Below are 14,300 nucleotides of genomic sequence, written 5' to 3' on the forward strand. Positions count from 1 at the left end.
AAGAATGGGAGAATAAAGGGCAGAGAGAGGGGAAAAGGTGAAAGAGTGAGTTTCAAGCATCATTTATTTTGTAGTTTACCGAGCCCAGGTATATATATATTTCTGGTGATTTTACTAAAATTATATATGCAATATAATTACATTTTAGTGACGTTCAAACAGCCCTCTTCTTCACCTGGCCTGTTTTTCTTTTTGATCGACAAGAACCCAGCCCTCCTGTTTCCCACTGCATTCTGTATCTATAGTCTTATAACAGAATAAACATGACAACAAAGCACAGAATGCAAAAAAGAACTTGCCTGTGCTACTCATAAAGGGATGTGAGAAACTCGGAGGTCTGTTTGGTTCAGAAACAGGCAGTGGAAAACAGTGCAGCCTCAAGAAGTGCGTGCAGGCCAGTTCTTGACACATACGCCCTCATTACGAGTTTGGCAGGTGCCGGAGGCTGCCCGCCAAACTCTTTTTGCCTTCAGGCCACCTGTGCAGCCTGAACCCTGCCAGCCCTATGAGGAGTTTACCACAGGCCGGCGGGCAGACCCAGTGTTTCCGCCCGCCGGTCCTGCGGTGAACAGGGCCTTAACATTGACGCCAGCTCCGTAATTCGGGCAGAGGAATGCGCGAAAGGGCTGTGCATGGTGGCCCCTGCACTGCCCAAGCCAAGTGCATGGGCAGTGCAGGCCCCCCCGCCGATGCCCCCATTCTGCAAGCCTTTCCATGGCGTTGTAAAGCGCCATGGAAAGGCTGGTTGAATGGGGACTCGTAATCCCCAGGGCGGCGCTGCAAGCAGCGCTGCCCTGGCGGATTAAGACCACGGGACAGCCAGGCTGCCAGCCTGCGGCAGCCTGGAGGTGTCGGTGGTCCGACCGTGGTGGATCCGCCACGGTCATAATGTGGCGGTCACACCGCCAGCCTGTTGGCTGTGGGTCTGCAACCGCGAGTCTGGCAGTCATGAGACCGCCAAACTCGTAATCAGGACCCTAGTGTATTCAGTAGGAATGGACAGAAAAAAACTTGTTTCTTGCACCTTCAGAGGCTACTGGTAGCACATATATCAATAACCATGTTGCAAGGTGCCCGTGGGTAGGACCCAATTTCCTTCAGTCCACTAACTTTTTCTTTGCCCTTTTGCCCAGTTGTTTTTTCCTAATCACCAGTCCTGGGGGCTGCTAAAAGAAAACCACATAGAAAAGATTTGTAGTACATTTTGTCTAGTATTTGTCACAACAGGAGTGTTTTTCAAAACTAAAATATTCTGCCTGTTAAACTAAGGTGACATAAAACAAAACTTATGCAATTTGAATTGTTACTTTGTGGGGGGGATGGGGAACACTGCTTGTGGATGGATGGAATCTTGAAAGTGCATGTGTTGTGTCTAGTGCAGGATGGAAGTGTGCACAATTTCAGACTACGTTGTTCATGCAGAGTCTGTATGTACTTGTGTCACTGTGCTGCTCGTGGTAAAAGTAGACATTGGTTCAGTGTCATAAGCTTCTCTGGCATATCTATTTGTGCTAAACTATGCCTTTCAAAGTGGGTTTTGCCTCTTAACAAATGGCACTAAAGAGACATCAGAAATAGCAAAGTATGTAAAGTTGAGCAACAGCAAGTAAGATGTTTGAGAACACAGGAGAAAATCGATCCAAAAATTATGAAGGAGGTACAGTATTCTAATACTGTTTTTCAACCACTTCGACCTCTACATAGATGTTTTCTCTGAACATATGATGGCAGACACTGGTATTTGAAATACATGATAACAGAGCTGGGGAGAGACAAACAGTTGCGTGGTTTACTTTGTGAAAGGGGTGCAGGGGCTGCTGGAACTGCCGGAACCTTATGAACAGGGCCATTGGAATTATGCAATTGTGCAGCTGTGGCGATTTTCTCATAATTACAGATTTTCAGCATTTGCCACATAATCTGCTGCATAATCTGCTATTAATAAAAAAATGTTTATAGTTCGAAAAGTTCTAAAGGTACTACAAATGTAGCAAAACGATTCCGTACAGTGAAAGGCAGTTTCCAAAGCTGGGCTTGTCACCTTTTGTTGCTTATTACTATATTTGGGTATTAAAATGATACTAATGAGATGCAACCAATGCTCACAGAGCGTTATCAAGTTTAACAAGCATTTCCAATGCAATGGGTCTTGCATTTTCCCCGAGTTAGAGCTATTAGCGTTGTAAATTCCTAACTGGACTTTTCTTGCCACATAAACTGAAAACGAAAAGTAAAACAGTTTCACATAAGCGAGCCGATGGCTGCCATCAACGAGAAGGAGACACACAAAAGTAAACAGAAGTTCGCTTGGAGTCATACGTATCGGCAAAAGTGCAATTATCCATGTAACCTGCAAAGGTGCAATTCTCTATGTAACAGGTTCGATGTCATGCAAAGCGCTCGACTACTGCCAAGCAAGATCGTGCTGCCTAAGAAATAAAAAGAAAAAGTAGTCCAGAAGCCATCCGGAAACACAGAGCCTTGTATGTTTTCAGTAGTTTACCAGTGGTCTCCAGGAGGGTTCAACACCGGAAAAGGCATGACGTATGCATGCCTTTCACGAATGAAATCAAGCAAAATTTAAAAGGCAAGCCCACAAACCAACCAAACTGATGGGCGTAGTTAAAAGCCCACAGAGAGATTGAAACAGGGGCCAGAGCGCTTGCACGCTCGACCCTAAAAATGATGAACACATGAAGAAATACTATTACAAAATGTGCTACACAATGTGTGTTTTCGTGCTGCATAATTTACTAAATCCTGCTGCATAACTCCAGCGGCCCTGCTTATGACGGGTACCACTGCGCCCCTTGTCTGCAAGGCAAAAGGGCACGAATATGGAGTACGGTTCTAACCCCACTGTCTGAGTTAGTCCAAAAAAAGTCTCATTCATGGAGTCCTAAGAATCGAGGTACCAGTTGTAGGTGTAATGAATGGAAAGACGGACAGTATTCTTGTCGCCATTACCCCTCATGGGGTCCTCTTCATCCGGTCCAAACAATTGAGGCTTGCCCTCCACTCAACAGTATTCCCACTGAAAGTCCTTTTTTTTTTTTTTTTTACAGATCCTTCCCTCTGCCTTGCCCTGCTTTGTTTCCTGTCCCGAGCGGTTTGCTGTTGGTCCTTCACGTCACTCTTCCTTCTACACAAGGCAACTTGTGAGTACATTTCCCTTTCTGTTGCAATGTTGTTCTCTTACCTTGTTGTTCCGTGCTGCAGGAGCGCACAGTGGTTTTGTGTCTCGCTCCGACATGCCCCCTGTCCATGTGTGGAGCTGGGACAGGGTGCTCTGTTGGCGTCAGGAGCGCGGCTGCAGTGGGGGTCGGTTGGCGGCTTCCTCATTTTACGCATTTCTTGTCATTTGCCGGCTTTGGGGCGCTTTTTAAGTGGCATTGACCCTCGCGAGGTGAGATTTAGTTGCCATCATGCCCTATTTAAACAGAAGTACGGGCGCTGCTGTAGCGCGCCATGTTGCTTCTGTGTTGCTGTGCTTGCCTTCCTGCTGTCATTGCTGAGCAAGTTGAAAAGCATCTCAATTGGCAGGTTCCTGTGCCAGATGACACCGAGGAGGTCCTGCAGATTTCTAGGGCTGATTTGCAGTCCGTAGTGAAAGAGGCAGTTGATGCTGCTCTGTTGGAGAATGGCTTTCCTGCTAAGAGTTAAGGTTGGAAGATGAGGCTATTGATCATGAGGTCTGTAGAGGTCGCTATATCCAATCTGACCAAGTTAAAGAGTTTTTGTTGCATATTCGTGCTCAGTTGGGGTTTCCTGCTCAGCAAGTGGCTGAGATGGACTTTTTGTCGCAATACAATTTCTCTCCTTCTGACCGTTTGCCCTTACATGAGGTTATTCACAATTTCCTGCTTAAGTAGTGGAGTGACATTGACAAATCGGCTACCCCTCGTTTTCCTCACAAGAGGTATCTCTTGGAGGGCTTTGAGGATAAGTTCCCTTAGTTCCCTAAAGTTAATACGAATTTGGCTTCTATTTCCTCTTCATCGGCTTTGGCTTCTGAAGATGCTGTCCTCTCTGAGGTAACGGATAAAAAGGTGGAGTCTGCCTTGAAGTGTGCTTATGCTGCCACTAATTATGGGATCTGGGTCCATGCATATGCTGCTTATGATACGCAGGCTCTTTTGAAGGACTTCCAAGCCTTGTTTGATTGTCTCCAGGATCATGATGATCCTCTGGATTTGTTGGCCAATATGGAACTTTTGTCTCCGTTTTTGTCTGATGCTACCTCTGATAGTCTTTGGGCTTCCACTGCTGCGGCGGGCGCTTCAATTGCAGGTTGGCGCTCCCTGTGGTTAAAATCCTGGCAGTTAGAATCCGGCCAGCGTTCCATCATTTGTAAACTGCCTTTTTTGGGGCAGAAGCTGTTTGGTCTTGACATGGTGGGGAAGGCGGCTGAGGAGAAGAAAAATCTGCATCCTTTTGAACAGGGCCAGATAAAAAGCAAGGGTTTTTTAGACGTGCTGCTTTTCAGTCCACGGAGTGTCGCCCCTTTCGTGGAAGGGCCCATGATCGGGGGGCCGCCTTCTACAATAAATCCCAGCCCTCTTCCTCCGGTACCTCTTCTGGCCAGCAGCACAAGTGACTATATGGCAGTTGGGGATCGCCTCAGGGCTTTTCTTCCTTGTTGGCAGCAAGTCATTTCCGATGCCTGGGTCCTTTCCGTGATGAAACGTGGTTATCAGATACAGTTCAGAGATGTTGTTCCACCTCCTCGGTTCCTGCATACTCCTTCTCCAAAGTCTCCAGAACAGTGTCACAGTCTCCTGGTGGGCATCGAGTTGCTGTTGTTAAAACAAGAAATTTTTCCAGTTTTGGAGTTGCTGAAGGGTTTGGAATTTTACTTGACTCTGTTTTTGGTCCTAAAGCCAGACGGTTCCTTTTGGCCCATCCTCAGCCTCCGGGCTCTGAACAAGTTTCTGATTGTGGAACATTTCAGGATGGTGTCCCTTCCTTCAATCATTCCTCTTCTCATGAAAGGGGATTTCTTGGCCACGCTGGATCTTCAGGATGCTTAGTTTCACACCCTGATCCATCTGGAGAGTCAGACATTCCTGAGGTTCACGGTCTTCGACCAGCACTTTCAGTTTCAGGTTCTCCCTTTCAGCTTTGTCACCTCGCCCAGAGTGTTCACGAAGGTATTGGCCCCATTTGTTGCTTTTCTGCATTTGCAGAGTGTTTTCCTATATCTTTATTTGGATGATTGGTTACTTTCTGCTTCATCTCTTTTCAAGGCTCAGAGGCATGTGGATTTGGTCCTGGGTGCCCTGCACGACTTCAGTTTCCTGGTGAATCTTCCCAAGTCTCACCTTGTTCCCTCCCAGTTGCAGATGTTCATCTGCGCTTGTTTGGATACTCGCCTGGGTGCTGCCTTCCTGCCGGAGGACCGGATTCTTTCTCTTCAATTGGCAGTGTCAGACTTGTTGACTCATTCTCACAGCTCTGCAACGTGCTGGTTGAGGGTGCAAGGCCTGTTGGCAGCCTCCACTGCTTTGGTCGTCTGGGTGCGGTTTCATTTGAAGCTGATTGTAAATCACATCCTCGCTCACTGGGATCCTTGCTCCAAAGACTACAAAGTTCTGATTCCTCTTTCAGATCATGTGACTCGTGCCCTGTCCTGGTGGTTGGTCAGAGACAATCTGTCGAAGGGCGTTCTTTTCCAGTTTCCTTCCCCTGTTCGCTTGTCCACAATGCAAGTGAGTATGGCTGGGGTGCGGTTCTGGGTCACCTAGATAGAAGGGCCCCTTGGTCTCCAAGCGAGGGCCGACAGTCCTCGAACTGGAGGAAACTCTTGGCAGTGATACAGGCCCTCCTTGCTTTTCAGCCTCAATTACTGGGTCAGAATGTGGTGGTCAGGACCGACAACCAGGTGGCCAGGGCTTACCTAAACTGACAGGGGGGTATGAGGTGCAGGTCCCTCAATCAGGTTGCGTCAAAGATTTTTGCTTGGTCAGAGACTCATGTTCTCCTTCTGAAGGCGGTATACTTCGGGGGAGATGAATTATTGGGCGGACAGTCTCAGTGTGAACCTTCCATCCTCTGTGATGTTTCACCTGGTCCGGCCTTTGTTCCTCTTCAGCTGCCGGAGGTTTGGGGTTCCTTGGCTAGATCTGTTTGCATCCCCGCACAATGCCCATTGCCCTCAGTTTTGCATGGAGCTTCCTTCTCCTCTGGCCTGGGCAGAGGATGCTCTGTCCGTCCTTTGGCCACTGGGGCTTCTTTATGCTTTTCCTCCGATCCCTCTCCTGCCCTGGGTTCTGCAGAAGGTCAGGGGAGAACACTCTCAGGTGATCCTCATTGCTCTTTACTGGGCTCACCGTCACTGATTTCCTCTCCTGCTTTGGGGCAATTTTCTGGTTCTCCCTCACAGACCATCTCTCCTACGTCTTCCTCCCCTGTCGGGCTAGTTGGTGTCCCGGTTGCGTCTGACGGCCTGGCTCTTAAATGAGTAGGTTTGGTTCAATTGGGCTGTTCCTCTCAGGTTGCTCTGGACATTCAGTTTTCCAGGAAGTAGTCTACTTTGAAGTCTCATAACAAGCATTGGAAGTCTTTTTCCTCCTGGTGCAGTTCTCATTCTGTGGATCCAGCTGATGTAGCTACTTTTCAGATCCTAGACTTTTTGAGGGATGGGTTCTTGAAGGGGTTGTCCCCCAGCACTCTTTCTGCCCAGTGGGCTACTATCCACGGGGGACTTGTCTGGGGACTTGTCTTCCTTGTCTCCCATGGTGTTGCGCTTGCTCTGTAGTTTCCGGATGCAGCGTCCTCCTGTCCGTCGGTTGATTCCTTCATGGGATTTATCCCTTGTCCTGAGGGGTCCGCAAGGTGCTCCTTTTGAGCTGCTGGAAGATGCTGATTTGCTTTGGCTTTCGGCTAAAGAACTTTTCCTGGTGGCCATTACTTCGGCCAGGCGTTGTGCTTCGGTTGGATCCTAAGTTTGTTCCTGAAATTTCTTTGTCTTTTCATTTTTCTCAGGAAGTGGTTTTGCCTGTTTTTTTCTGATTCCTCTTCATCTATTCCCTCCTCCTCGGATTTCAGGAGGGCTCTTCTGATTTACTTGCATCATACTAAGCCATTTTGGTTGTCTCAGTCCCTGTATGTGTCTTGTGGTTTGGTCTCCAAGGGTTCCCAAGTTTCCACCCAGACTTTGAGTCGGTGGGTCAGGCAGGCTATTGTCCGTGCTTATATTGCTGTGGGAGAATCTCTTCCTGATGATATCCAAGGGAGGTCCACTCGGGCTGTTTCCACTTCCTGAGCGTAAGGCTGAGGGGGTTTCCCTTTTGGAAATTTGCAGGGCTGCCACTTGGTCCTCTCCTCTTACGTTCCTCACTCATTATTGTCTTTCTGTCACTTAAGCTTCTCGTGTCTATGGGGAAAAGAAATGTGACCTTGTGTAATTTAACCGGTCCGTGTAAAGCGCTCCAACCCCTTCACAAGTCTCTAATAGGACAAGATAATGGAATGCATACGTTTCAAGTGTCCAAATACACATTTTCCTAGTTTTTGGTAAAATAAGACTCACTATTAAACACCATGAAGAAGATTGCTTCAGAATTAATTAATAGTTTATAAGCGATTCAATCCTAGAACGAAAAATAACAAGTAGCCGCCCCCGCCCCTCCCCCCTATTTCGGATTGCAATCCATCCCACTATTTCGCTGACCATGATTTTACTTCACAACAATTCAGAAACAAGGGCTAAAGACTAGATCTTCCAGTTGTTAGCTGCCGAATAATACATTTAAAAAAGGGCAAAAAGAGCAACCACTTTCCTTTTCTTATACCTCTTTGATTTCCCTCTGTACTCGCATGTTTCTAACAATGTCGACACAGGAACGTGAAAGTACTTCCGGTGCCACCGGATGTGCGTACCAAAGGGCTTTTAGAAGTGTGATTGTGGGATAATACGAGGCTTTTTGCACTTGATGTTTCGGCTGTTACAGGTCGAGCTACAAGTACAAGTGCATGGGCACAACGAAGCTGCCTGGAATCAAGAGTTTCAGAAAACTGTTTTTATTAGGGCAGTTAGGCTCCGATTTAGTGTGTAGAATTCCGATTTCTTTCGACGTTTTCGAATATATTTTTTTTGCATCAAATTACTAGTTGTATATTATAGTATGTTTTATTTTTTCTACATGTTTACAGCCATATTTATGCTAACAAAGGAACATAGGACCAGGTTTTTGGGGGGTTGGATAATGGTGTGATCATATACCATAGGGAATGTAATTAAAATACCCTCTGCAATTCATTAGACAGTTATTGCAAGTCACTTCGGGACCATATATAGGAACTTGGCATCTGGCCTTATTCTGCTAGGTGGTCACTGAACTCCTTGGTGTGCAATATCTCGAAAATATCCAATAAATGAATTTTACTGAATGTGCAATAATTGGCAAATACATTTGAATGAATCTGACTGGTTGAGCTTTTCTAACATAAATGAAACCAAAATTGTTTAGATGCTCTTTAAACCGAAAATCATCCATAAAACATCAGGAACTATTTCACCTTGTGGAGTAATCAGATACTCATTTCAGATAATCAGGAACAATCCTAGCCTCTCAAGTAATCACATGATCATTCACAAGTGATCGTCAGGAACAATCCTAGCTTGTCAAGCAACCAGAGGGTTATTTACAAGCAATCCTGAAATCATCAGGAGGATTCTTAGCTTGTGAAATAATGAGATGGTCATTTACATGTACTCTGCAAATCATCAGGCTCAGTTTCTATACTATGCTGATGACTTCAAGTGGTTGATGATTTTGGAAAACAAGAAAATGACTTCTAATGTAGTTGAATGATCCTGTTTGACATGGGAAGTGGGAGATATTGAAAAAAAGAATCAGGGAATGGGCTTTCTCAGTTGACTTCTATTGAAGCAGAGGACATTTTATGTGAGCGACAGCTAAAATTAAGCTATTTTTGGCTTTCAAAAAATCATGAGTCTCCCGCCTGAATCGTGTCTGTTTGCATGTATGTTAATGTTTTGTCACTGGATTCCGTCACAAAATATTACAAAAGGTATGAAATCAGTTGGAAGGGACGCCTTTTTACACGCTCCTTCCAAATACTGAATCTGTATTTAGTCTGAAACCTAAATTGCGTTTCGGTAATATGTTACTGAATCTCACTTTGGTTTTTTTTAAATTTGAATAGGGCATTTGGTGGTTGCAAAGGGACAAATGTGAACTTTGCAACTGTTAAACCACTTTGGACATCACATCACGCCTTTGCTTTTAAACAGCATTGTGCCATTTCACAAGATGAAAACATTCAAGAACATTTTACACATTTCTTTTACTGTGCATAATATATATTTTGTGTCAGTGGCAACTTATTTTCGTCTTCCTGCTTTCACATAGAAGGATTATTCCATTTGACACCAATAATAGCAACCGCAACAGAAGCTCATTTTAATCCCTTTACTATGCTCACTAATCTACTTCTGTTTATTTTGTCTTGCTGACAGTTGCTTTCATGCAATGTAGACATACAATGCCAAATGAAGTGTAACAGAGTTGTGCTTTGAAAATTGCAGGTTAATGTTAACTAGCTACCCAATATGTGTCAAATAGCTATTCAAGAAACCCCACTACAAGTACAAAGTGCTCTTTGTACAAACACGCTTGTTTCCACTAGTGACAGTGGGTCATCAACAAAAGTAACTTAATTTGCATGTGACAAATGAGCCATGACTTTTGCACGCTTCTCTTTCCTAACCAGAGGCTGCAAGAATATTGTACAATGCATAATACTACTATATATTTTTAATCATAAGGCACCCACCTTTCAATATTCTTCACGCCTCTCCCGAGTATCTTTAGTAAACCTTTATCTGATGTTGGCATGAACCAATGTACTCTGTAACTGCTTCACAGGATTAAAAGTGTTATATAAACACGACATGATTCTCAACCTGTCAGGGTTGTTGTTAGGCCTCTCTGTGATAAGAATGCGGGTCCAATTTTGCAATCAATTGCTTTGAGTAATACAGTGGGTTGGCAATTGAAAACTGATCTTTTTTATGCAATTTTTTATTTCCATTTTAAACAGTACAACCATGTAATTTAATTGGAGGTCTAATAATCATTAGGAAATAATGTTCGCTTCACAAGCAACTGTTGGTTAGGGAATTGCGGGGGGAAGAGCTTAAATATACAAACTTAAGAACTGGCTTCACTTGTGGCTGCAGAGACCACTTGTACACTTATTGGAGAGGTCTTTGATTGGATCTGACTCCTAACACTCACTTATAGCGACAGTAATCTGTGTGAGATGAACAAGCCCACTAGATATTAAACGTGGTCTAGGACGAGCTAGAAACCGAAATCAGGCCTGGCAAAAATGTTCAAAGCAGCTCCACACTGTAGCAGCACGTAGGAGGTAATAGTTTGGTCACAGCAGCCCATCTTGTACTTGAAGCAGCCCTCAAGCCTGCAGTCCATTAGGACAATGCCAGAATGGCAGGAAGGTCAGTCCAGCTGAGAGAGCATGGCATGCACAGCAGCGTAGAGAAGGCCAGGACATGATGGGGATCCTCTGATATTCAAGCCACTCATATTTTTATCTGGGCCAACAAGCCCTATGCCATAAGCAAGGCAAAATATCAACTTAACAAGGTTTGTTTTTGAAGATGTTGCTGTCATTCTATGGGGAACTTTGATCACATTAATTTCATCATCAGGTGTTTTTTATTTTATATTTATGCAGACATACTATTTGACCTTTATATGGTGCAACTCATGGACATGTCTGTGGCAGTGTTTGTGTAGTGGAAAAAATAAAAATAAAAACAGAGTTAAAAAAAATATACAAACTTCAGTACCAAGTAATAATGTAATGAATAAAGGACTCCTCGTATCATGACAATACAACAGCAAATTCAGTGCCTCTAGGTTTTACTAATAAAAAATGACTTACCAACTCTGCTGAGGTCTGCTCATGCAATCCGTTATTGTAGGAGGTAGCAAAGTTCACCTCCGAGCAGCCTGTATCAAAGGCTAATACTGTTTTACCCTTTTTACGGGCTTACAGACTATCCAGTCTCTGCGAGAATTTTATGCTTGAGAAAATACCAGATGTTGCCCCTTCGTTGACTCCCATAAGCAAGCCTGAATAGTAGTGTGGGACCATAACAACAGCAGTTCCTTATGCACCTCTTCCATCTGTTTTCTCGGATCTGAAATGTTCATTCCCTTCTTCACTGTTGACATCTTCGGAGCCACATTTCTCAAGCTGTCCTTCCAATGAAGATCCAGAACAGTGCTCTCTTATCACCTCTCTTCAGTCTCTTTCTCAAGGGTCTTACTTTTTTTTTATTCAATTAAAAAATTTCTCGTCTATTTTAGAGTTTGCTTCTCTCCATAAGAGTGTCTCCAGCACCTATTTAATGTTCTGGGATTCTATGTCAGGACCGGAGGCTTTGGATTATGCTTTCCCTTATCTTTACTTGCAAATAGCAGCCAATCAAAATACAGTAAAGATTTAAACTACATATCCCATGACCATATGCTGTCCAATCACAGTTCCTTCTCCTGACCGTATATAGGGTTCCAGCAATAATGTTCTTCCTCTTTCTCTCCTGCTACAGCAGCCAGATAAGTGCTTTATGTTTGTTTATTCAGTTGTGCATTGTTGAAGAGTGTGCATTCAATCTATGGTGCGGCAGCGCATCGCGAGCGGTAAGGGGATCTGACGATCCCTAGTGCTGGGCCAGCCCTCTTTTTGTTGTGCTGCCCGCACATGCGCGATGAGCCGATTTGAGAATTATTTAATTTCCAATTGTCTCTTTGGACCCATGCCTCGCAGCACAGTTTAAGTGGCCTCAGAGAACGCCCAGTGTGGCTGAAATAAACATTTAAGGGCTGAGCCATAGGGTAATCTGATATCCAATACTTTTCAGTGTGCAGGTGTTCCCACTTCAATCTAATTATTTGATATGGCCAGGCAGTTGTATTGCTGCCTTATTGAAAATATTATTGAAAATATTTTTACATACCTGCCACAGGGTTTCCCCCCCTTTTCAAACTCTTCCACACCTCCTAACTGTGATGATGGCGTATTACGCTGATGAGGAGGAGCAATTTCAGGAATTGCAAGAAGTGCCCATGAAACACCAGATGGAGGAGAGATTAGTGGAGACACTTGGTCACCATGTGCTGGACTTAGTGAATTGGGCTTTGATAAATGCCTTCAAACCTTTCATTCAATCATTGACTAATTTTGGCAGGAGAGAATTTTAAGGTGAAAGCAGTCCACAGACTCGATCGCAACTTTTTGATTCAATGGAAATATCAGGACTGCCAATGGATCGCTCTGGGGGAGTGTTGTCATCTGATATTTTGGCGCAGATGGCCGCTTCTGTGCTGCGGGATCATGAGTATGGAGGGTTTAACCTTTGTGAATCCCCAAACCCCGTTACATTGCTCTCTCAGCCTCAGAAGGAGGCACACAAACGTTTGTCTTCTAATTCAGAGTCAGAGGACTCACAGAAAGACTCCCCTCCACAAAAGAAAAAGCGTACATCTCACCATGTTTCATCAGAAACTTCAGTTCCAGGTGAGCGTAACCTCCTCTTTACCCTAGAAGACATTATCCATCCCCGCTCCACAGAGTGGATTCCTAGTGGTAAGGTGGCTCATTATGTTCCAGAAAGATTACGAAAAAGTTTTGAAAAGGATGTCCGCAACACACTTTGTTCAGAATGTCCCAGGCCATCTTTGACTGGTAAAGTGGCAGCTACTCCATAACTAGACCCCAGCATGGCGATGTTTCTTAAAAAAATTGCTAAAAAGACCCAAAGAAAGGGCTGGACCGCACTTGGCACGGCTGTCAGGATAAACTCTTAGATGTATCTGGACCATTAACAAAAATACTAGATTTAGCAATCCAGGCTAAAAAAATCAACACTCCCCTGGACCCAGAAGTAGTATTGGAATGGGCTCAGCACGCTATTTGGCTTCTGGGCAACGCAAACTGCGCCATGTCCACTGAGCGTCGTCGCTCATTCCTTATGCTCTTGGACCCGAAGTTAGCTGGGCAACTAATGAAGCAGGGTCCTTGGCTAATGGTATGCTATTTGGCAACAAGTTCGTCAAAGACCTGGGCAAATACGTGGCGACATTCACTGCACTTGACAAGGCCCAATCGTCTATTAAGGTGGTCTTCAATAATGCTTTTTTTGCATGGGCTGGGCGCTTCAAGGGTCGAGCGTCAGGCAGAGGCTATCAGGCCTCACGAATTGCACAACAGAGAGGCAGAGGCAGGGCTCGAAAAATCATAAAAATGGTACTAGACCTACAGGTCAAGTAACTTAAATAATCTACTCGACCTAACTGCAATGTACTTGACCTGTAAACAGATCTCAAATTGTGTGAACCTAGCCTTTTTTTTTTAATTCTCACACATGATTGCACCTTCAAATATGTGAGCTCAGCATTTCTGCAGTACAAAAATACCTCTTTTGTTTGATTAAGTAGACTAAAGTTTGCTGCATGCATCACAATAATCTAGCCCACATACCCTTGAGGTCTAGCCCACATAACCTAGGACTTCTTTTAGTTTACTAACAACATTGCCATCAGGGCAGGAGTGTTTCTCAGTTTTAATAAATATATTACTAAACCATGATGTGGTAACATATTGTCATCTACACACAGTAACTTTCCAAGAAATGTCCAAAAACCTCTCCATTAACTTGCAGCTTTACTGATAAAACTATATAGTGTATTAACAATCTGTGAAAATTGGGTTTCAGAAAACACATACTTTACACATCAACATGTAAAGTATTCTGATTTGTTTTCATCCTATTAAAATATTTTTTAATCACACAGAAATATAAAAAAGGACTTTCACAACTACTGAAATATATTTTGAAATGTTTGCACAGTTGACTTAGTCATTTAAATGTTGTGTTTTAGGAAAAACCTGACACCCTATGTCTTTTTATTTTACATTCTAAGCAGCAGGTCACACAGTTCACCTTACAAAGTCCTGGAACTCTGTAGTCAGAAGGAAAATTAATTGTAAGAAAAACTGACTTTTGACCTCTGTCTGTGAACACAGAGCAAATGTGACATAAGAACAATATTTAAAGGCATCTTTTATTGCCCCTCCACTTTTCAGCTGAACAGAACACCTGTTCAGTGTCAACTCACCAGAAGGGAGGAGTAAGTATTAAAAATAGCTCGACCTGATCAAATAAGACTCGCCAATGTGAGTGGTCGAGTGGATTTTTTGAGCCCTGAGAGGGAGTAACTATGGTTCCTCAAATGTCTACCCCA

The 14,300-nt window shown here is 44.0% G+C and overlaps 1 long non-coding RNA gene across 2 annotated transcripts in view; it reads left to right on the plus strand.

Moving 5' to 3' along the window:
- Positions 1-14,300, plus strand: part of LOC138259381 (uncharacterized) — a 76,342-nt gene that overhangs the window by 2,199 nt on the left and 59,843 nt on the right. For both annotated transcript variants that reach the window (XR_011198714.1, XR_011198713.1), the window contains exon 2: positions 3,066-3,158. This is a non-coding gene — a long non-coding RNA (uncharacterized lncRNA). The remainder of the gene's footprint in view (positions 1-3,065; positions 3,159-14,300) is intronic.

Source organism: Pleurodeles waltl, chromosome 9 (genome assembly GCF_031143425.1).
Source record: "Pleurodeles waltl isolate 20211129_DDA chromosome 9, aPleWal1.hap1.20221129, whole genome shotgun sequence".
NCBI lineage: Eukaryota > Metazoa > Chordata > Amphibia > Caudata > Salamandridae > Pleurodeles > Pleurodeles waltl.